The sequence below is a fragment of the Rhinolophus sinicus genome, chromosome 3 (assembly GCF_057876585.1).
Source record: "Rhinolophus sinicus isolate RSI-liver-muscle chromosome 3, RSI-T2T, whole genome shotgun sequence".
Classification (NCBI taxonomy): Eukaryota; Metazoa; Chordata; class Mammalia; order Chiroptera; family Rhinolophidae; genus Rhinolophus; species Rhinolophus sinicus.
The window spans coordinates 91,414,617-91,438,161 of NC_142503.1; the positions used below are offsets into that span (position 1 = coordinate 91,414,617).

General features: G+C 46.5%; 1 protein-coding gene and 1 long non-coding RNA gene across 4 annotated transcripts in view; one reads left to right on the forward strand and one right to left on the reverse strand.

Moving 5' to 3' along the window:
- The window catches only part of COL26A1 (collagen type XXVI alpha 1 chain), a 191,655-nt gene that overhangs the window by 90,319 nt on the left and 77,791 nt on the right, over positions 1-23,545 (forward strand). The window lies entirely within an intron of this gene.
- Positions 11,895-15,445, reverse strand: LOC141570381 (uncharacterized). The gene is made up of 2 exons (XR_012494385.2): positions 15,119-15,445; positions 11,895-12,205 (listed from the first exon to the last, which is right to left on the reverse strand). It is a non-coding gene; the product is annotated as an uncharacterized LOC141570381 (long non-coding RNA).

The window sequence follows — 23,545 nt, forward strand, 5'->3', positions numbered from 1 at the left end:
TGCATATTTTGCTTTGTTGGAATTTAGTTATACTTCTCGGTATCATTTCTCAGTTGTTCTTCTGAGGATTACAGTCCGCTACCTTAACTTATTGTATTAAACAGAGTAAATATGGGGCTATTCCATGTAAATTGGAGAAAACTATTAATTGTACAATTCCATTTATCCACCCCCACTATCTTTTGTGCTACTGTTGTCGTACATTTTAAATCTAAATATGTTACAAAATTCACAATTCAATATTACAATTTTTGCACTAACCAGTCAGATAATCTTTTTTTAAAAAAATTATTGGGAATATTGGGGAACAGTGTGTTTCTTCAGGGCCCATCAGCTCCAAGTCGTCCTTCAATCTAGTTGTGGAGGGCGCAGCTCAGCTCCAAGTCCAGTTGCCGTTTTCAACCTTTAGTTGCAGGGGGCGTGTGCCCATCATCCCATTCGGGAATTGAACTGGCAACCTTGTTGTTGAGAGCTCGCGCTCTAACCAACTGAGCCATCCGGCCGCCCCCCAGATAATCTTTTTAAAAAGTGGAAGGAGGGAAAAAAGCAGCCTTGTATTTATGCCATAGTTAGCATTTCCAGTGATCTTTAATCTCTTCCTGGAGCTCCGAGCCTCCATCTGGTATCCTTTATCCTCAACCCCAAGAAGTTATTTCAACATTTCTTGTAGTGCAGATCTGCATGCAACGAATTCTCTCAACTAAAAAAAAGTTATTTTAGTCTTTATTTTGCCTTAATTTTAGTTAATTAATTAATTAAATTGTGGTAAAATACACATACATAAAATTGATTATTTTAACCATTTTAAAGTGTATAATTCAGTGGTATTATATACATTCACAGTGTTTTGCAATCATCACCACTATCAAGTTCCAGAACTTTTTTTATCACCCCAGAGGGAAACCCTATACCCATTAAACAGTCATTCCTCATTCTCCTTTCCCTTAGCCCTTGGCAACCACAAATCTGCTTTCTGTCTCTGTTGATTTGCCTATTCTGGATATTTCATATAAATAGAACCATACATTTTATGTCTGGCTTCTTTTACTTAGCATAATGTTTTAAAGCTTCATCCAAGTTGTGGCATATATCTGAATAATGAATAAAATTCCATTATATGGATATACCACATTTTGTTTTTTCATTCATCTATTGATGGACACTTGGGGTGTTTCCATCTTTGGCTATTGTGAATAGTGCTGCAATGAGCATTCACATATCAGTTTCTGTTTGAACACCTGTTTTCGATTCTTTTTTTTGATATGTACTTAGGATGGGATCTCTGCATCATATGGTAATTCTTTGTTTAACTTGCTGAGGAACTGAAAAACTGTTTTCATAATGGCTGCACCATTTTTGCATTCCCACCAGCAAGGTACAAGGGTTCCATTTTCTCCCATCATCATCTCTGATACTTCATTTTCCATTGTTTTCAATAATATTTTCATTGAGTTCATAATTCTGGATTGATGATTTTTTTCTTTCAGTGCTTTATACAGATTGGTTGGTCCATTGTCTTTTGGCATTTATTGTTTCTGGTTAAAAGTCTGCTGTACTCATATGTTGTTTACCCCTCCATGAATGGGGTCCCTGCCACATTCAAGATTATTGTTTTCAAGATTTTACTTTATCTTTCAGCAGTTTGACTATGATGTTACCACGTAGGATTTTCTTAATTCTGCTTGGGGTTCTTTGTGCATTTGGATCGATAAGTCAATTTTTAAAAACCAAATTAGGAAAATTTTGTTCGTTATTCCTTCAAACATTTTTCTGCCCTATTCTCTCCTGTCCTCTCAAGATTCCATTTGCTGAGAAACAAAAACTCATAGACACAGACAATAGTTTAGTGGTTACCAGAGGGTAAGGGGGGTGGGGGGTGGGAGATGAGGGTAAGGGGGATCAAATATATGGTGATGGAAGGAGAACTGACTCTGGGTGGTGAACACACAATGGGATTTATAAATATGTATACAGAATTGTACACCTGAAATCTATGTAATTTCACTAACAATTGTCACCCCAATAAATTAAAAAATAAAAGATTCCATTTGCATACATGTTAGATTGCTTGATATTGTCATTAGGTTATGTTCTTTCCCTCTCTGTTCTTCAGACTGAATAATTTCTATTGATCTGTCTTCAAGTTCATTGACTCTTTCTTTTGACATCTGTAATCTTCTCTTAAGCACATCCAGTGAGATTTTCATTTCAGATACTGTACTTTTCAGTTCTCGAATTTCCACTTTATTTTTGTTTATATTTCCATGATAAGATTTTCTCATCTGTTCACCCATCCTGACCATAATTTATTTAATATCCTAGAACTTATAGATAATAGCTACTTTAAGTTCTCATCTTCTATTTCCAACATTTGGGTCATCTTAGGGTTTGTTTGTATTGACATTTCTCTTGATTTGGGTGACAATTGCTTCTTTTCCTCTCCCTCCCTCCCTCTCTCTCTCTTTCCCTTCCTTCCTTCCTTCCTTCCTTCCTTCCTTCCTTCCTTCCTTCCTTCCTTCCTTCCTTCCTTCCTTCCTTTCTTTCCATGTTAATAATTTTGGTTATATACTGAACATTTTGGTATGTTGTAGAGATTCTGGTTTCCTTGAAGACTGTTGATTTTTGTTCTAGCAAGCAGCTAAGTTACTGTAAATTTCTTAAGGTTTGGTTTTTACATTTTATTAGGGTGGGTATGTAAATCCCTTAGACCTAGGATATAGTTTTACTCCTAAGGCATAGCCTTTCTGTGGTTTCAAAGGCAAGCCCTAGGTGTTAACTAAATCCCCTAACTTGGAGAGATTCAAGCTCTAAACCATCTTCCTTCTGTTGGATAGCAGCTGTTAGCTCAGCTCAGCTTTTGTAGCTTTCCCACTGTTGTTTTCTACTTAGCTCATTAGAATCTCACTTACCCATACATGGTTCAGGGATCAGCCAAGGATTTCGGTGGGAGTTTGTACATAGAGTTTGGGGCTCTCTGCTCTGTGTGCCTACTCCCTTATTAGATTCTTCTCTTGGTTTCCATGTCCTCTGGCAGCCTTAAACCTAAACCACTGCAGTTTTTGACTTGAGTTTTGGCCACCCTGCACTGCCTGAACTGAGGTGTGTACCCAGGGAAAAAGTCATGTAATGTAGAATTCACTCAGTGCTATTCCCTTTTGGCAAGGATTGAGTTCCCTCCAGTTTCTGCTGGCTTTATGGTGGTCTCTAGTGTCTTCAAATAGTTGTTTAGAATTTTTAAAATCTAGAGTTTATAGTTTTTATCCAAAGTAGAGTTAGTCTGATACAAGCTACTCCATTATTACTGGAACTGGAACTTTACGGACATCTTTTTAGCTAAATCTTTGTCCACGTCTGTAATCATTTCTTTAGGATAAAGTCCTATGCAGAATTATTGGGTTAAGGCTTTTGAATCATAGTGCCAAATTAGCTCCTAGAAAGGTTGCTGATTACACTGGCGTGGACAGACTGAGAGGTTCTAGAGGCCAGAGGGTGTTGTCATCATCTGTTTCCCTTTGTGGTGCCCCAAAGACTCCCTGACACTCAATTAGGGTTCTGTCAAAGCTGTACCTGGAACACAATATCAGCCAGTGCTGATCCAAGAAGTAAGCATTAGCATGGGATACACTACCGTTACTTCACCACTAGATTTAATTTTAAAAGTAGTTCCTTAAGCCGCGTTCCACCAGTAGATGTCCCTCCAGTGAGTTCAGTCGGCTGGCAGCAGAGGTAACACCATCACTTTTATAAACAAGCATATCATGTCATTATTTCTTACCTTTGAAATAGTACTTTACGCTTTAGAGGGCTTTCAGTCACATTATTCTATATTTCCATGGTATGATGCTGCTATAGGCTGCATGCTGGTGTGCCACACCCCCCATTCATATGTTAAAACCTATTCCCCAATGTGATGATATTAGGAGAAGCCTTTGAAAGGTGAGTAGCTCATGAGGGTGGAGCCTTTGTGAATGGGATTAGGCCCTTATAAAACAGACCCCAGAGAGCTCCTTCCCCACTTTCTGCTATGTGAGGACATCTGAAGAAGGCAGATGCCTATGAACCAGCAACTTGGCCAAGGTCATCCAGCTGAGAAGTGGCCTAAGCAGAACTAGAACCTGGGTCTTCTGTCCCTGATGGAGTGCTTTTTTACTCTAAGCCACCTGGAACATTTGAGGTCTTGAGAAATCCCACGCAAATTTTCCCAACACAAGGGACGGGTCCCAACACAAGCTGGACTCTGGGCTGGCCCCTTCCTGCAATAACTAAGATGGCCTGGTCCATAGTGTTTTAGAAGCCAGATCTCATGTTGCCTTGGTGTTGTGGAGAAGATCTGCCACAAATTCATTAGGAGATGACAAGTTTAACTTAAGTAGGGGATTTTTCCTCTCTCTCTATCTGTCTCTCTCTTTCTCTCTCTCTCTCTTTTTTTCAGCTGGAGTCCTGGCCAGGACAGGAACTGAACCCCCTGGGCCCCCATATAGGCAAGGGCAGGCCCGGGGTGAGGTGGCTTAGCTAGTGCATCCAAGCATTGAGCTGATTGATTTGAGTCCAAGACGATGTTGACATTTCACCCCTGGCTCAAGCTCTGTGTATGAGTGTGTTTGTGTTTTGAATGGCTGAGGGTTCAAAGCCAGAAGGAGTTCTCCTGGGAGGAGGCTGCAACCTCCTGGCCAATCTGCAGAGCTCAGCATTTTAGGGAAATGATTCTCAGTGAATCTGATTATGTTTCTGAGACTCGCTTAAAAGGAGGGACAAGCAAGTAGCGCCATTTATTCAAAGTAGCTGAGTGCCTGGGAGATTCTAATCACTGTGCTAGATGCTTGGGTCACAGTGATGAAAAGGGGACCTCAGCAGCTCCCAGGCAGGGTATGTGTGTAGGGGAAAGCGGTGCAGGGACCAGAGAGTGAGCAAATAATCCTAATACTGGGAAATAAGGGCATTGCTAAAGGTGTTTGAGGTGTTGTGGTACCCAAAGGAGGTAAAGGATTCGGGAGCGTGGGGGTCTTCCTCCAGCTTAAGTCCTGGCCCTTTGGATCTGGCTTAGCTCATTTACTCAGGACTCCGCTCCACTGGGCATCCCCTCTCTCCTGTGGTTTCCATCTTTCCTGCTCACTGGTTCTACCCTATCAGCACATAAGCACAAAGATCATCTCTCATCTTTAAGAAGACAATCTTACTAACTTTTCATTGCCCTTAAGCCCCGGCCCCGACTTGAGCTTCCTTTCCCAGCCAAGCTTCTTGGAAGAACTGCCCTCCTTCCCCGACTCAGCTTCCTTGCTTCCAGGGTCTTCTCTCACCTGTGAGGCTGGGTCTCTGCCCCACTTACCACATAGAGAGTCTTTTTACTGCCTGGCCTCCGTGCAGTTTATGTCCCTGTCATATTTATTTCAATTTTCCCAGCCACCGGCAAAGAGCTGGAACCTGGAATGTTTCTTGAATGAATGAATGACTGCAAAGGCAATTTTCATGTGTGTGAGATATGAGGTTCAGCTGGTAGATGTATGATTATCCTCATTGTACAGATGAGTAATTGAGGTGGAGAGAAATACTGATATTACTTATGTGAGGCCCTGTAGGGTCCACGGTGAGGTGGAGGCTGAGTATGGCAAGAGGAAAATGTCATAGTTGCTGCTGGCAGACTGGCTGGCTGAGCTGGAGAGGACACTTCATAGGGCCTGAACACCTCTATCCTGGCATCGTCGGTAAATTTTGGGTCCTGGCCTGGTGGTGCGGCAGAGCTGAAGGTCTGTTCCATTGGGCATCTACTCCTGCTCTCAGCTTCAACTGACAGCATGGCCTCACTTGATGAGATTCTGGGCCCTTTGATATTGCATTGAAGCCTGGAGTGGTTCCAGCTGTTGGGATGGGTTTTTTTGTCAGACAAGCATTTTTCGACACCTCCCGTCATGCTGTGTGGGGCTGTAAATATCCACAGATGTCACCTGCCTTTTCTTTTTCTGGAAAGAGCTTGCACAGGGGCTGGCGCATGTCGCAGGCACATCGCTCAGCTGCTGGGCTGTCTGCACATCCAGAGGGTTCTCAGCACTTCCCCGGTGTCTTCTTCTTCCATGGGCATGTCACAGGGTGTGGCAGGGGCCGGAGTGATGCCCGAGATAACTGTTAAGCTTCTGGGTCAGGGTTAGGCCACCTGGAGCAACACGGGCATTTCCCCATTGGGCAGAGGGACCCTGCGTCTCTCCAGGTGTAAGACAAGGCTCTCCTGTCACTCACTCCATCATGCTGAGCGCAGGGAGGGAGTTGGGGTCTCCACTGAGGTGTGGGAAAGGACGGAGCAGAGCCTAGGGAAGTAAGTCTCTCTTGCTGTATTCAACCACCTCTTTGAGAGGTGAGTAGAGGCTGGCTTGGAGACGGAGCTGGAGCATGAAAGCTGGAATGGTGCAAACATTCTGGGCATGAGATGGAGGGGGCTACGGGTGGCAGAGGAAAAGGGGCCAGGCAAAGGGCAGCAGATGTGCATTTCACCCTGCCCCGTGGCTGGGCCAAGGCAGCCTTTGGGGAGGCTGGGATCTCCTGGTTAGCTATAGGGTGAATATGTCTGCCCTGCACGTGGCCTGTTAAATACCAGTCGGCTTCTCTCCAGAACAGTCAGGAGGGGAGTGGGAGTCCTGCACGTTGTGGGGAAGAAGTGGGGGAGATAGGAGAAAACATAAAGAAAGAGGTAGTTATATTATTCAGCAGATCACGGAGTTGGTTTTCTTCCTTCTTCCCATTATGATTCTCTCAGAGAAATGCAAATTAAAATCACAATGAGATATCAACTCACACCTGTCAGAATGGCTGTCATCCACAAATCAACGAACTAGGCCACATGCTGGGGGTCAAGGTCACACACTTGGGCTTTGGGGGCCAGAGGGCTCAATCTGTCTCAGTAGCACAGGGAAGCATTTTCAGAAACTTCTGGCTGGGGCTGGGGTCCCAGGAGTGAGCACATCTCACCCACACTGTGGTCAGGAAATGGGAAGGGTCTTGGCTGGTGTCATCAGCCACCTGCTCATCTGTTTATGCTGTCCCAGGCTGGGCAGATCCAGTGGACAGTGGAGGCTGTCTGTCCACTCCAGCCCCACCCTCAGGGTCTATGGGGTGGGTAGTTTGGGGCCTGTCCTTGCTTAGTGTAACCCATGGCCTGTTATGGTGGATGGTGATGGGCTGACCCCACCCAGGGAGCACTTGTAACTCGACAACTCCATCTTCTAGGTAGTTTTGCTTTTCCTGGGGTGGAGGGAGCGCTCAGCAGCTGGCAGCGCTGGACCCATCCTAAGAGTCCTAGAACTGGGACATACCGAGGAGCAGAGAGCACAGGCGTCCACAGAACGAGCCTGCGCAAAGAAGCCAGGAGCCCCTGCCTGAGCTGAGGAGGTCCTTACAGGGAGGGTTCCGACAGTGACCCACGATCTTAAGGAGTGATTCAACTGGCAACCACCCTCTCTTTTCCCAGAAGAAATGTCCACACCTCCTAGAGGGCCAGGACAGACCATAGCTGACAAGCAGAAATGGGCTCCTTGGACTAGAAGTTCTCTGTTAAAGCCTGCTGCTATCCTGACCCTAAGCTCAGTCTTCTAGAAAGAGGAGGAAGGTGGAGGGGGTCCAGCCCTCCTCAAGTCTGGACAGGACATTTCTCTCTCTCTTTTTAAATTATTTCTTTTTTTTATTTTTTATTACACTTGCCATTCAATATTATTTTATATTAGTTTCAGGTGTACAGAATAGTGGTTAGACATGTGTATAGTTTATGCAGTGATCTCCCCAATTAGTCTAGTACCCACCTGGCAGGACGCACAGTTGTTGCAACATTATTGACTATAATCCCTATGCTGTACTTTACATCCCATGACTGTTTTGTAACTACCAGTTTGTACTTCTTAATCCCGTCACCTTTTTCACCCAGCTGCCAACCTACCTCTGCTCTGGCAACCATCAGTTTGTTCTCTGTATGAGTCTGTTTCTGTTTTGTTTTTTTATTTATTTTGTTTAGATTCCACATATAAGTGAGATCATATGGTATTTGTCTTTCTCTATCTGACTTATTTTACTTAGTGTAATACCCTCTAGGTCCATTAACATTGTTGTAAATGGTAAAATTTCATTTTTTATGGATGAGTAATATACCATTGTGTATATATACTATATTTTCTTTATCCAATCATCTATTGGTGGGCACTTGGGTTGCTTCCATATCTTGGCTATTGCAGATAGGTGAACATAGGTACCCAAAATTGGAATTGCTGGGTCATAAGGTGGTTCTACTATTTTTTTTTTTTAAAGATTTTATCGGGGAAGGGGAACAGGACTTTATTGGGGAACAGTGTGCACTTCCAGGACTTTTTTTCCAAGTCAAGTTGTTGTCCTTTCAATCCTAGTCGTGGAGGGTGCCATTCAGCTTCAAGTTGTCCTTTCAGTCTTAGCTGTGGCAGGCGCAGCTCAGCTCTTGGTTCAGTTGCCATTGCTAGTTGCAGGGGGCACAGCCCACCATCCCTTGCGGGAGTCGAACCGGCAACTTTGTGGTTGAGAGGACGCACTCCAACACACTGAGCCATCCGGGAGGCAGCTCAGCTCAAGGTGCTGTGCTCAATCTTAGTTGCAGGGGGCGCTGCCCACCATCCCTTGCAGGACTCGAGGAATTGAACTGGCAACCTTGTGGTTGAGAGCCCACTGGCCCATGTGGGAATCGAACCGGCAGCCCTCAGAGTCAGGAGCATGGAGCTCTAACCGCCTCAGCCACCGGGCCAGCCAGGTGGTTCTATTTTTAATATTTTGAGGAACTTCCAAACCATTTTCCATAGTGGCTGCACCAATTTGCCATCCCAACAGTGCATGAGGGTTCCCTTTTTTCCTCATCATTGCCAACACTTGTTTGTTGATTTATTGATGATAGACATTCTGACAGGCTGTCAATGAGGTGGTGTCTCATTGTGATTTTAATTTGCATTTCTCTGATGATGAGTGACATTGAGCATCTTTTCATATGTCTATTGGCCATGTGTATGTCCTCTTTGGAGAGATGTCTATGAGTATGTAGGTCCTCTACCAATTTTTTAATTGGATTGTTTGGGTTTTTTTGGCATTGAATTGTATGAGTTCTTTATAAATTTTGGATATTAACCCCTCATCAGATGTATCATTGGCGAATATCTTTTCCCATTCAGTAGACTGTCTTTTCGTTTTGTTGATGGTTTCTTTTGCTGTGCAAAAACTTTTTAGTTTGATGTAGTTCCATTTGTTTATTTTTTCTTTTGTTTCCCTTGCCCAAGGAGATAGATTAGAAAAGATATCACTAAGAGCAATGTCAGAGAGTTTACTGGCTGTGTTTTCTTCTAGGAGTAGTTTTATGGTTTCAGGTCTTACATTTAAGTCTTTAATCCATTTTGAGTTTATTCCTGCTTATGTCATAAGAAGGTGGTCCAGTTTCATTTTTTTTGCATGTATCTGTCCAGTTTTCCCAGCACCATTTATTGAATAAATTGTCTTTACCACAATGTGAATTCTTGCTTCCTTTGTCATAGATTAAATGACCATATAGGCATGGATTTATTTCTGTTCTGTTCCATTATTTCAATACCATGCTATTTTTATTACTATGGCCTTGTAGTGTAGTCTAATATCAGGTAGGGTGATACCTCTAATTTTGTTCTTTTTCAAGATTGCTGTGGCTAATTTGGGGTCTTTTTGTGATTCCATATAAATTTTAAGATGATTTGTTCTAGTTCTGTGAAAAATACCATTGGTATTTTGATAAGGATTGCATTGATTTTATATATTGCTTTGGGTAGTATGGACATTTTAACAAAGTTAATTTTTCCTATCCATGAGCATGGTACATGCTTCCAATTATTTGTATCTTCTTCAATTTCTTTCTTCAGTGTCTTATAGTTTTGTGAGTACAGGTCTTTTACCTCTTTAGTTAAATTTATTCCTAGGTGGGTTTTTTTTTGTGTGTTTTTTTTTGATGCAATTATGAATGGGATTATTTTCTTAGTTTCTTTTTCTGACAGTTCATTATTGGTGTATAAACATGCAACTGATTTCTGAATATTAATCTTGTATCTTGCTACTTTACTGACTTCACTTATCAGTTCTAATAGTTTTTTGGTGGAATCTTTAGGGTTCTCTCTATATAATATCATGTCACCTGCAAATTGGACAGGACATCTTCTTACAGTTGATCTCAGTGTGGGTCAGAGAGGGCCCACCCAGCTCTCAGGACTTGGGGTTGAGAACTTCAAGTGGAAAGCCGGGCCTGGGCCCTCCTGGTGAGGAGAGGGGAAAGTGGAAGATGACATCTCCTGGAACTGCCGAACCAGCTGCCCTTTGCAAAGCACAGCGCTCTGGCTGGGTGGACCTGCACTCTTGGTGCCTGACGGTAATCCTCACCAGCCACGTTGGAGGGGGGTGTCGGCCTGGAGCAGGGAGGTTTGTGTAATGCCTTGCAGCATGAGGTGGTGGGGTTACTGGAGCCCTGCCTGGATCTCACCAAGCTCACTCTTTCCACTCCCCAAGGCTGCATCCATGGGCCCCGAGGAGGCATGAGGCCTCCCTACCAGGCTCTGTTCTGTGAGCAGTAGTGGAGCCATCTTATCCCAAGAAAGGAGAGCTGCCTTCTGGGCTGCACAAGTGCCCTGTGGGGAAGCTGGACCCAGTTTATTTTTATGAGGTTACAGCACAGTCTGCATTCACATGTCCTCAAGAATGCGCTCCCTTCCAATCCACTTGTCTTAGCTCGGGCTCTTATAACAGAATACCAAAGACTAGGTAGCTTAAACAACAGACAACTCTGGAAGCTTCAAAGTTGAAGATCAAGATATGGGCAGATTCAGTTCCTGGTGTGAGCTCGCTTCCGGGCCACCTTCTCACTGTGTCCTCACACGGCCGGGTGGGGAGAGGGAGAGAGCTCTCTCTGGTGTTTTTTCTGATAAGGACACTAATCTCATCATGAGGCCCCACCCGATCACCTCCTCAGGACCCCATCTCCAAATACCATCACCTTCGGGGTAGGGCTTCAACACGAATTTTGGGGGGATGCAGTTCAGTCCATAGCACCCTTTTTCTCTGAATCCTTTACAGCTGGGGGCTGGAGGGGGACACTTGGCATCCCCTTTTGCTTGTGTGTGGATCTGGCCTGTCCCTAGTGTTCCCAGTGATATCAAGGGAACCCTGCAATCTGGAGCTTCTGTCTACCCAAAGTTTACTGGGGGCCTGGTCCCTAGTTGACAGCCACTGTCTGGCACCCTGAGTCCCCAGGGAGCCCCGTGGTCTAAGCAATCACTCTGATGAGAATCTGGGTTTCAGCAACCCTCTGAGATCCTGCCTCAGACCTCGTCCTCAAATCCACCCTCACATGACCATCAGGGGGACCCCCTATGGGGCAGATTGGACCTTGCTGCTGCCCTGCTGAAAACCCTCCATCACTCCCCTTCCTCCACAGGAAGATGTCCAAACTCCCTAAGCCTATGTCTCTCTCTGGCCCCAGCTCCACGTCTCCTCCTCTCACAATTTAAGCTCTAGCAAAACTGAGCAGCTTTTCGTAGCCTAAACACATCGGATTGGTTCCTGCCTCTGTGCCTTTGCACTGGCTGTTACCAGGCTCTCAATGCTCTTCCCTATGTTGCCTTACTGTGGAACTCCTCTGTCACCCTTTAAACCCTTGTGTAGCTGCCCCTTCCTTTTGTTAGACTTCCCCATCTCACCACCATTGAGAGAGGCGTGATTAGCATCTGTGCTGCTTCTGTACCCTGGGCACGCACTCATGGCAGGTAGCACTTCTGGTGGTGAGCTATCGAACAACTTAGTAGACCCCCCGCCCCACCCACTGGCTCCAGGATGACAGGGCATGAATCTGACTCCTCTGTGACCTTTTGCGCAGCAGAGGGCCCAGCATGTAGAAGGTGCTCAATGAATGTTTATTAAATCATGAAAGTTTGGCTTTTGGGGTTCTGTGCAAGGAGAGAGCTCCTGCTCAGAAGACCCACACTGGGCCCTGACGATTCTGTTTCCGCACAGCTGCGTATGTGTCCATCTGAATTTGAGCCAGGCCCTTGCTCCGTGTACTCATCTGTAAAATGGGGGCCGATCAGACTCAGCCTGATCTGAGGTGTCCTGGCCTGGGCTTCCTCCAGGTGGCGGGATTCTGGGCAAGGAATGTCCTGAACAAAACCTCTGACACCGACCCTGGACCTCTTCCTTCCTCCAGCTTTAAAAAAAAAAAATGTGGTGAAACAAACAAACAAACATAGAACTCACCATCTTAACCATTTTTAAGTGTACAGTTCAGTAGTGTTAAACGTACTCACTCTGTTGTGCAACAATTGCCAACCGTTTTTTCACCTTGCATAACTGGAACTCTGTACCCAATAAACAACATCTCCCCATTTCCCACTCCTGCCATTCTGCTTTCTGTTTCTATGAATTTGACTGCTTTAGATACTTCATGTAAGTGGAATCATACAATATTTGTCTTTCTCTGACTGGCTTATTTCACGTAGCGCTCAAGTTCATCTACGCTGTACCATGTGACAGAAGGTCCATCCTTTTTAAGACTGAAAAATATTCCATTGTATGTATACACCACTTTTGTTTACCCACTCGTCTGTCGATGGCCGTCTGGTTGCTTCCATCTCTTGGCCATTGTGAATGGTGCTGTGATGAACATGGGTGTGCAAACATTTCTTCAAGATCCTGCTTTCATTTCTTTTGAATACATACCCAGAAGTAGAATTGCTGGGTCACGTGGTACTTCTAGTTTTAATTTTTTTGAGGAACTGTCATACTGTTTTCCACAGCAGCTGCACCATTTTATATTCCGACCACCAGTGCACAAGGGCTCCATTTCTCCACATCCCTCGCCAACACTTGCTATTTTCTTTTTTTTTTTGATAGTAGCCATCCTAACAGGTGTGAGGTGGTATCTCATTGTGGTTTTGATTTGCATTTCCCTAATGATTAGTGATGTTGAGCATGTTTACGTATGCTTGTTGGCCCTTTGTGTATCATCTGTAAAGAAATGTCTATTCCAATCCTTTGCCCATTTTTGAATTAAGTAGTTTATTTTTTTTATTCTTGAGGTATAAGAGTTCTTTATAGATTCTGGATAGTAATCCTTTATTAGATATATGATTTGTGAATAGTTTTTCTCATTCCCTTGGTTGCCTTTTCACTGTATGTCCTCTGATGCACAGAAGATTTTAAGCTTCATATAATACCATTGATCTATTTTTTCTTTTGCTGCCTGTACTTTAGGTGTCACATCCAAGAAATCATTGCCAAAACCAACATCACAACGTTTTTTCCTGTGTTTTCTTCTAGGAGTTTTATAGTTTTAGGTCTTATGTTTAGGTCTTGAATCCAATTTGAGTTACCTTTTGCATATGGCATTAGGTAAGGTCAGTCTGCTGCATGTGGATATCCAGTTTTTGAAACACCATTTGTTGAAAAGATTGTCCTTTCCCTGTCCCCAACTTTTTTAATGAAAAATTTCAAACATGTAGATAAGTTAAAAGTACCTTACAGCGAACACCCCACCCCACGGCCACTGTCTAGATTTTTCTATTTACCGTTTTACTGTATTTGCTGTGTGAGACATCTTATTTATCTCTCCATCCCTCTCTCCATCTTATTTTTGGCGCATTTCAAAGTGCACTGCAGACATCAGCCCACCTCTCACCTGGGCCTCTTACATACATTTGTATCCAGCACGTGTTTAATGCTGAGGGTCCTGGGCTTTCATGGACATGAGCCATGTAGCCTTAGGACCATCCTGTGAGGAAGATATGGGCCAACCTTTTCATCCCTGAGTCCCCTCTGTCCAGCCAGGTCGCCTCATCAGAGCTACAAGCTTTTCCTTCCTCTAGGGAATTGCTTGTGCACCTGGCTTGGTCTGCACCTGGGAGGGTTGTACACCCACAGCCATGGGCGCATTGCTGGGGAGTTAAAGAGAGAAGGAGAGAGTGAGAGCTCGGCTGCCAGGGCCATGACGAGAGCCTTCCGGAGAATCCTGCACTTCTGGGCTCAGGATTCCTGCGTTCGCCCCTGAAGAAGGGAGAATGGCTTGAAAGAGAGGGGAGAATCATTTGCACATCCTTGAGTCAGCTTTCCAGCTGTCCTTAGATAGGGTGGCCATTGGTAACTTAAATATAAGCAACAGCACATTAGCTGCAGATGTGGGGGCCGGGGCGGGGGCAGGAAAGGGCCGCTTAGCTTTTTCCTCAGTGAGAAAAGCACCGTCAGGGTCAAATGTGCATTTTCACATGATTTTTATTTTCCAGACAGGCGCTGAGGTGTGGGGGAACGACTGGGGCTCATTTGGGTTGGGTGTTGTAGGATCAAATCCATACCTCAGTTTTCTCACCCCCCAAAATGGAGGTAGTCCTGGATCTTTTGGGGGTTGTTTAGAAAATCTTATGAGGTCATGTGTAAGAAAAACCTTTGTAAAGTAAAACTGGGGGCATGTGTTATTTACGGTTATCAATGACTTCAATTCTTATTAAAAGAAATAAACATCATAGAGTCTTTTAATAATGGAATTTCATTAGATGACGCTAATCAAGCTGTAATGGGAAGCTCTGTTTTGGACATTTGAAGCCATTTGCCTTTACTGGACACTTGTTTTCAGGTAAAGAGCTGGCAGTGCCCCCCTGAAGCTTGGAGAATACTGATTTTCATTTCCTCTCTGTGGGGCTGGAGGCTTAGCTGCTGATGAGGAGGCTGGATGGTGCCTCATGGTCCCTGGGTCCCTGGGTCCCTGGCCTACCTGGGGAACAGGTTAAACATGGAGACCTCCAGGCCCTCCTAGCTCTCCGGACTAAGAACCTCTAGGGGCTGACCTAGGTGTCTGTGTGTTTAAAACCTGTCTCTCCTGCAGGTGGTCCAGGTCAGTGATGTGGGTCTCAGTCAGGGATATGAGAAATGCTACTGCAGCCCTGCTCAATGGGCCAAACTGATAATAGATCTGCAGAGAAAGCTCTCAGGAATTTTGCTCTCTTAGTTAAAAGAAAAAATTGACAACTTACCTTCTGCCAATGTATTAGTCAGTATTCTCCCGAGGAGCAGAACCCAAAAGATATATGTAGGTGCACAGAAAGAGGTTTATTATGAGGAAATGACTCACAAGATTATGGAAGCTGGGAGTCCCGCCGTCTGCCATCTGTAAGCTGGGGACCAGAAAAGCCAGTGCTGTAGTTCCAGTCCAAACTGGAAGACCCAAGAACAGGAACACTGGTGTCTGAGGGCAGGAGAAGATGGATGTCTCAGCTCCAGCAGAGAGAGCAAATCCATCCTTCCTTCACTTTTTGGTTCTATTCAGTCCCTCAAGGACTGGATGCAGCTCCCCTGCCTTGGGGAGGGTGCTCCTCTCTACTCAATCCACCAATTCAAATACTAATCTCTTCTGGAATCACCCTCACAGACACTCCCAGAAGTAATGTCTTATCAGCTATCTGGGCACCCCCTAGCCCAGCCAAGTTGACACATAAAATTAGTCATCACATCCTCTGAGGAAAGGCCCCCCACCCCTACCCCCTGTGGCCCGAGAAGGCCAAGTCAGTTCACAGGGCCAAAGACAGGCGGATCGAAACAATGGGAAGTCCAGAGCGGTTACAGGTTGGGCTCCCCAGAACACAGACTCTGGGAGGGAGATTAGTGCAGTAAGTTTATTGGGGGAGGGGGGTTCTCTGAGGATCAACACCTGTTATGGGAAGGGAAGCAGGGTGGATGGAGCAACGTGAAAAGCTGGGCTGCAATGCGGCCTCAGTGAAGGTCAGCCTGCCACAGGGGAGCTCTGACTTGTAAAGCCCTTCAGAACTGCCTTGAGCTGGGGGCCAAGTGTGTGGGTCCTTATACTCTCAAGTTGGTCGGTGATCGGATGTGGCCATCTGTCTTCTGCTGAGGCATTCCCTGAAGGGGCAGATGGAGGTGAGTTGCCAGCCCACAACCTTCCCAGCAGTGGGAGAGTGAACCGTATGTCCTGAAGGGGGATCCAGGTGGTGCAGCATCCCCAAAGAGGGCCTCAGTTCCTGCTTGAGGTCCATCCAAGTGTTCCAGTTCCCAAATAGTAGATGCCAAAGCTGGACCACATATTGTTCTCCATACAAAAGGTCACAGAATTCTCGATCACATGGGCAGCACTGAGTTCAAATCCAGGTTCCTTTGCTTTCTTTTGGCATCAGGTGACCCTTGCAAAGTTGATTGAACCTTGAACTTTAGCTTTCACACCTATAAAACACGCCAAAGCGGATGTGCTGAAAACAAACAGAGCACACCCTTCCTGCTGTCATCCAATGTGCCAAGGGGAAGATACGGATAAGGACCGGAGAATGGAAGTTTCAGCTGACGCACAGAGACTGTTTATCCAAAATGAGACAGCAAAAAGCCTGGGAGGGACTCTTGGAAATAGTCTGAGAGCCGTGGGTCCCCCACCCCGCCCTGTGCTCCCTTCACCATGAGTTATGAGAGAGGAGACTTCACATTCCCAAGGCCTCCTGCAGCTCCGCCCACCTGGTGGCCTATGTCTGCCTCCCACTTGGAGATTTGGAGGTTGGGCTGGTAGCAGCTGGGATGGAAGGGCAGGGCTGGGTGGCCTGGAGGGAGGCCTGCACGCGTGTTGGGAAGGCAAAGGGGGCTGGAAGGCTCCTGTGGGTCAGAGGTGATTGCAGCAGAGCAGGCCAGAGCAGGGTGGTCCTAGGTCCTCCACAGTTTGGCTCTCCCCTTGCGCTGGGAGCTTCTCTCGGATTAGATACTCACAGAGGAGTGTTTCTACCTGCAGAGAGTCTGAGCCTATAGAGCAGGTGTAGTGCCTATTGAGAGGTGGCACAATGTTTTGGAGGGGGTTCAGCCCAGGAAGCTCTTGGTGCATGATGTCAGGTGCTTTTCCAGCCCCAAACTCCCTGGCAGGTGGTGGAAAGACAGCTGGGTCCCTGCCCCCAGCCCTCGACAACCAAAGTGACAACTCAAGGCTGAGAGTGGGATCTAGGCAGGGGCTAGATGGCCTGGGGCGTCTGCTGTGGTCCCAGCCCCCACACAGATACCTGGGTCCTCATGTCCTGGGTGGAAGGCCTCTTGCCTTGAGAGAGGCTGCTTCTTTTATATCTCCTTTGAGTCCCACGCCCTGGCCTCGTGTCTGCGTGTAAGCCCTGCTGCATATTCCTAGTCCTCCATCATATGGTATCTCTTCTCTCTTGCTGAATGGACTCAGTTTCCCCAGTCCTTTTGCAGACCAGGCAGACCACCATGGCCTCCATTTTTGCTGTCCTGCCTGATTCTCCCACCCCTGAGGTGTGTGGTTGATCAACTATGCCTTCCCAGCTCCATTTAAACATTTTTCTTCCAATGACACAAGATTAACTAAGGCCAGTTTGAGGTCCACTGTGAACTCAGAATGTTCTCTCTGCACCGTTTTAACAGAGTTGCAGCCGCTGGGCCTTGGGCTGGGGAGGGGGCAGGGAGTTCCAGCTTTGCTGCCCAGCCAGAATATTAACCCTCTTACACCCTGTGCAAGACACCCGGGGGGTGGTGCTATAAGGCACCAGGCCCCTTCCTATGTAACCAGAAACCCATGGACAAAGTGTGGGGGTTTTACAAACAGGACAAGCAGTCCCTGGCTTCCACTAGCCCCCCCTGCCCCCCCACACACACACACGACCACCCCTGAGCACAGAGAATGATCCAGGCCAGCTGGCTCAGGGCGAGAGTGCCCTGGGAGTTGGGGTGGGGGTGGGATGGCTTTCCACCGAGCCTGGAGGAAAGAAATGGCTGACCACCTCCCCCTTTCTATTATCAAGCAACTGGCTAATTGCTTTGCTCCTAGTGGCTCAGTTTCCCAGCTAGAGCTCCTAGATGGGGATCTGTGCTGGGCTGGTGTGTCATCCATATTCCCAGCAGTCTGTCCCTGCTGAGGGATTCTGTATCCCTTACCTGCTTGGACGCTGGAAAGACCACAGGCTTCAACCCAGACCAAGGCCTGAAATCCTGGCTCCTCACACTCTCTGTGGACAAGCCACTTCTCTCTCTGAACCTCAGTTTCCTTGTCTGTAAAGTGGGCACAATGATGGCCGCCTTGCAGAATCGTTAATTCTATTGTATATCAAATGAGGTGAATAAAAACGTACCTGATATGGCACACACTGGCACATAGTAGGCCTGTAATAAATAGTTCTTGTTACTATTATTATTCTCCCAACTTGCCCAGTGTAGGCACAATGGTGTTAGAAATATACACTGACTGATTTGGGTGTCTTCCCCGTCAAGATACAGTTGCTTAGAACTGAAATGGACGTGAAAATAATTGTTATGTCCGTGTGTGCGGGGTGAGGGGGTGAGAGAGAGAGAGATTCAGTCTGTGATTTTTTTAACATGACCGAGATCTGAGTACATGGGTTTAGGCCCACAGATTCCCTGAACACCACGGGCCACAAAAATGGGGTTCACTCACCTGTCAGTAACCCTGAGCAGTCTGACAGGTGGAGGGCATTAGGAGTCCCTGGCTCAGCTGCCAGTGATGGGAGCCCTGGGCTGAGGGCCAGGTGAGTGACCTCACCTGCAAAGTTGCTGTTTAGAAAGCAGAGGTTTGCAGCTGGGGCCTGGGGTCCAACCAAACTCCCCTTGAAGGCAGCGGGTGCTGTGAATGGAACTTGGGAGGCAGCAGGTGGTGTGCACAGAGTTTGGGGTTTGAGGCTGGAAGTTGTGACTTTTCCTGGTCGTGTGACCTTTGTAAGTCACCTGCTGTCGATTTCTCCTCTGGAAACGAGTTCCTAGTAAGTCATTCTGCTGGGGAGGAAGTACCTTTGAGGTCTGTGAGCCCATGGCTCTATGCTCCCCTTGGTGAGGCTCCCCACTGCCGCAGAGCAAGGCCGTTGTAACTACAACACTGAGCTCTGGTGATTGTAAACTTCCCACAGAACGCAGAACGAGGCATACCTTACCATGATGTCATGTCTAGACACCCAGGTCAGGTATAAATTATGGAGACAAAGTAACATGTTCAGTGGTTAAACTGTAAAACTTTAACGAGAGATTTCTGTGACTTGAACATGTGCTGGGGAAGACTGTTCTGGGAGGGAGGAGGAGAGGGGCTCACTTCCCTTTTCACTTCCTCTCCGGCCATCTGTAGGCGCAGGCACCGCCTTTGAGGCAAGGCCCTTAGGACTCAGGGGAGACTCTGGTCCCAGATGGCTGCTTTTTCCAAAGCTGGAAGTGCCCAGAGCTGGTTTCCACAGACCTGATTGCTAGAGGTCTGCCCTGATGAGCTGGGTGGATATCAAGCCAGTCATGGCCTTGAAGGGCCTCAGTTTCGTTATCTGTAAAATGGGGGCAGGAGAGAGAATCTTCTGGCACAAATGTTTCCATTTCCTGATCCTCTACAACCTGGCGGAGAGAATAAATAGACACGCATGTTGAGCAGAAGGAATGCCTTTAGTTTAAGACCTACCTCCTGGGGCTATGGTGATGAGAAATTTGGCAAGACAGAGGAACGACTTGGTAGGCTGTAAAGTGCTATGCAGACATGAGGAGGCCTGTCTTGGAAATCCGAGGTCTCCTCTGAAAAGGGCTGAAAACTATGCTGTAGAAACTTAGAGGATATCTTTGTGGAAAAGATGGACACTGTTGTGTGGGTTTTGTTTTTTTTTGTTTTTTTCTGACACCAAATTCATCCTTCTAAGACCAATTCTCAAATTCTCCTACACCTAAACTGGGTGTTTAACACTTCAATTCAGTTCTGACATTAACTACCCAGAGTTAGTACAGACCCCACAAGTTAAGGGCTCAGTCCCACAAAACTGCCCCCCCCCCTTCAGACGCCAGCTGCAAATGAGATCCCCAGGCTACCTGCACTTCTGCCACCCTGCTGACTACAAACTTGTGGGTTCCCTCAACACTCCCCTCAAGTTTGATAATTCTTTGGAATTACTCCCAGAACTCAGGGGAGACGTTCTGAGAAATGTGTTGTTAGGTGATTCCGTCATTGTGCGAACATAATAGAGTGCATTTACACAAATCTAGGTGGTGTGGTCTACCACACACCTAGGCTATACAGTACAGCCTATCGCTCCTACACACCTGTACAGCACGTTACTGTATGAAACAACACAAGATTAAATCAAGCACAAGAGGAAATTATGCAATCAAGAGACGAGGTAAACACATGTATGAGGCGGCTGCCAGCATAGCACGGCACACTGTTTTACAGCAAACATTTTTTTTTTTATAAGAGGAAACAGTACACTTTAAAATGATGATAAAAAGTGTAATAAATTCATAAACTAGTAACATGTCATTTATTATCATTACCAAGTATTATGTGCTGTACATGATGGAATGTGCTCTCCTTTGATACGACTGGTAGTGCAGTAGGTTTGTTTACACCAGCCTCTCCACAAACATGTGAGTCATGCGTTGCACTTATGAAGGCTATGATGTCACTAGGCAAAAGGAATTTTTCAGCTCCGTTATAATCTTATTGGGTCACTGCCGTATATGTTGCCCATTGTTGGCCGAAACATCGCTATGCAGTGCATGGCGATACTTCTGCTACAGTTTTATTCTAAAGCATACAACTCAGGAACAGCCAGATGGAACAGATGCACAGGGCAGGGTAGGGGGGAAGGAGCGTGGAGCTTCTGTGCCCTCTCCAGGGGCAACACCCTCCCAGTACCTTTTTTTCTTTTTTTAAGGAGTGCACAGCTCTCAGAGGCCCATGCGGGGATCAAACTGGCTACCCTGGTGCCATCAGCACTATGCTCTAACCAACTGAGCTAACCGGCCACCCCCATCTCCCAGTATCTTGATGTGTTTACCTACCTGGATCAAGGTTTTTATATGGGGTTCCATTACACAGGCACGATTGATGAAATCATTTGGCCATTGGTGATTGAACTCAATCTCCAGCTCCTCTCCTCCCCTCCTCAGGAGGTGGAAGTTGGGAGGTGGGGCTGAACCTTCTGTCACAGGGTTAGCTCCTCTGGCACCCAGCCCCTCACCTGAAGCTATATAGAGGTCCATCTAGAGTCACCTCATTAGCATGAGCTCAGGTATGGTGGAAAGGGGCTTGATAGGAATAACAAAAGAATTTCTTATCACTCAGGAGATTCTAAGCATTTTAGGAACTCTGTGCCAGGAACTGGAAACAAAACCCAAATATATGTATTTTATTATACCATAGATATGAAGGCCTTTTGAGCTGGTATTAGCACTATGTGTGCTGAAGATGTCCTCCTTGGGGTCTTGGTATCTGGCAATGACATTCCATGGTGCCAGCAGCCATGGGGCATAACATAGGGGCCTGCTTCCAGACACCATGTCCATCATAGCACGAGGTCACACAAATGGCTAAGGGATGGAAAAGCGTTTCAATAGGGTGGTTGGTCCTTCGTGATGCTCATGCCTTTACTATGTAGGTGGACCCATTTAATCATGAATGGCTTTGGTGCCACATGATACCAAACCATATGTGCTGAAGACATGGAGCTCTGAGATTCTAGGACATGTGGACGAGGGTCCTGTTCAGCACACTGCAGGAAACAGCCCCCCAGGAGACCACCGAGCAGCTGGGATGAGGACAGCCCTTCCCTCAGCCAACTGTTCCACCATCAAATCACATTTATGAAATGCCCACGTTCTCTTAGAAGCCCATAAACACTGGAATCTGTGGTACAAACCCTCACTTCTTCCAGCTGAAGTGTTGCAGGGACCCAGGGGACGGTCAGGCTCTGTGGAAGACGTGCATTTGGCCCTGGGTCCCCTGTTCCCACAAGAACCTCTTAAATATTCTTTGTGGCCAAGCATTGCCTGGAGTTTCCCTCAGGAAGGGCTGTGTTTCCTGACGTGGGGCTGGAATGTTCCAGGATCCCCGTGCCTCACTGCTTTGAACAGTTATTTATTGCCTGCGCCTCGCATTCAGCACTTCTCACATGCTGGGTTTTTTCTTCTTTTTCTCTCAATCGCCTACGTGTTTATCTTCCCAACTAGTGTGTGAGCTGCTGGAGGGTTGGATTTTTCTCGGCTGCTTTTTGGTCTGGGAGGACCCTCCCTACCCAGAGGACAGAAAAAAAAGGGGGGGTATTTGGAACCTCCAGGCCTACAGTCAAATCTGGCCCCACCACCTCCTAGCTATGAAGTTCTGGACAAGCAAAGGATGTCCCTGAGCCTTACTTTCCCCATCAATGAAATGGGAAAATTAAGGCTTACCCTGCAAGGGTGCTGGGAGGTCTAGAAGTTCTGGAAATTGCCCAGCTCATGAGCCCCCAAGGAACAGGTCCAGTGGCTGGCATGTGGCAATCAGATGCTGCCTCACAGCTGGCAGAGCAGTGACTCTCCAGCATTGTTTTCTTTTACCTTCCCAGGAATGCCATGGAGCAGGCAGGTGTCCCTGTATTCCCATTTTACAGATGAAACAGATGGGGTTAGGTGGTTAAGTGAGTAGATGAAGGCCACATGGATGGTGCATGATGCATCCTGGACCAGAAATCAGGTCTCATCTTTGCACTGCACTACACTCACTGAGGAGGAAACGAAATGAATAAATGATTACAATACGGGCTTGTGCTGTTGCTGCAGCTGGCACCGGGCCTCCGGGCTGTGGGGAGAAGGCGTGGGCATGAAGAAGAGAAGCAGGTGGTCAGTTGGTTGGCTTGGCAACAGACTTAGTCTTCAGAGGCCTTATTCAGAGACCAAGGGAAAGGGTGAGTGTCAGGGCCCCTGGGTCACAGGGTAGACTCATGGAGCAGGGGTGGGTTTGCATGTATTGTGAGTATCCATGTTGGGTTTAGGAGGTGTGCTTGCATCTAGTATGTATAGGATGTGTGTGGTGACTATGCATATGGTCCATGTATGCATAACGTTAGTGCCAGTGCATGTGTGTGCAAGGGTGGGTGTACTCCCTGTGCCCAATGTGTGTGAGTATGGGGGGTGGTGTATGTAAGGTATTGTGTGTCCGTGTGGTATATGTATACCGTGTGTGTGTAGTGAGTGTGAATTATGTTTGTAATTTTGTGCATGTGTGTTCATTAGTGTGCAGTGTGTGAGGTTTATATGTGTGTGGTGTGTACAGTAAGCCCTCCGTGACGTTCTCCTGGACCAGTTAGATTCCCCCGAGAAAAGGTGTCTCATCTCTTACTTGGAGGCTGTTTGGCCACCTGTGTTCCGGAAGTTGAGTTGGGGAGGCGGGCTTGGTGGAGAGTGTCTCGACATTCAGTGTATAAAATCGCACTTAACCTGCTCGTCTTCAGTATGGCTCCCTCACGCTCAGTCATTCCTGCCATCCTTCAATTGGGAGATCCTCTTTTTTTCTCTCCAGAAAATAAGTCTCCAAGTTTCTGCCAGAGTGGGCGTGAGGACCTACAGACTTCATCCTCCTTATCGATTTTGAACCTATCCTGTTTTTAACACCTCCATATATCTTCATTCTTCTAAGTACCTGATATGCTGTCATTTTGGGGAGGGGTGTTCTGCAGAGTAAATGAACTTTGCTCAGCTCTCCTCTCTGCTGACTTAGAACTTGACATTCTTGGGCGAGCAGAGTCAGCTACCATTTGCCCATGTGTTT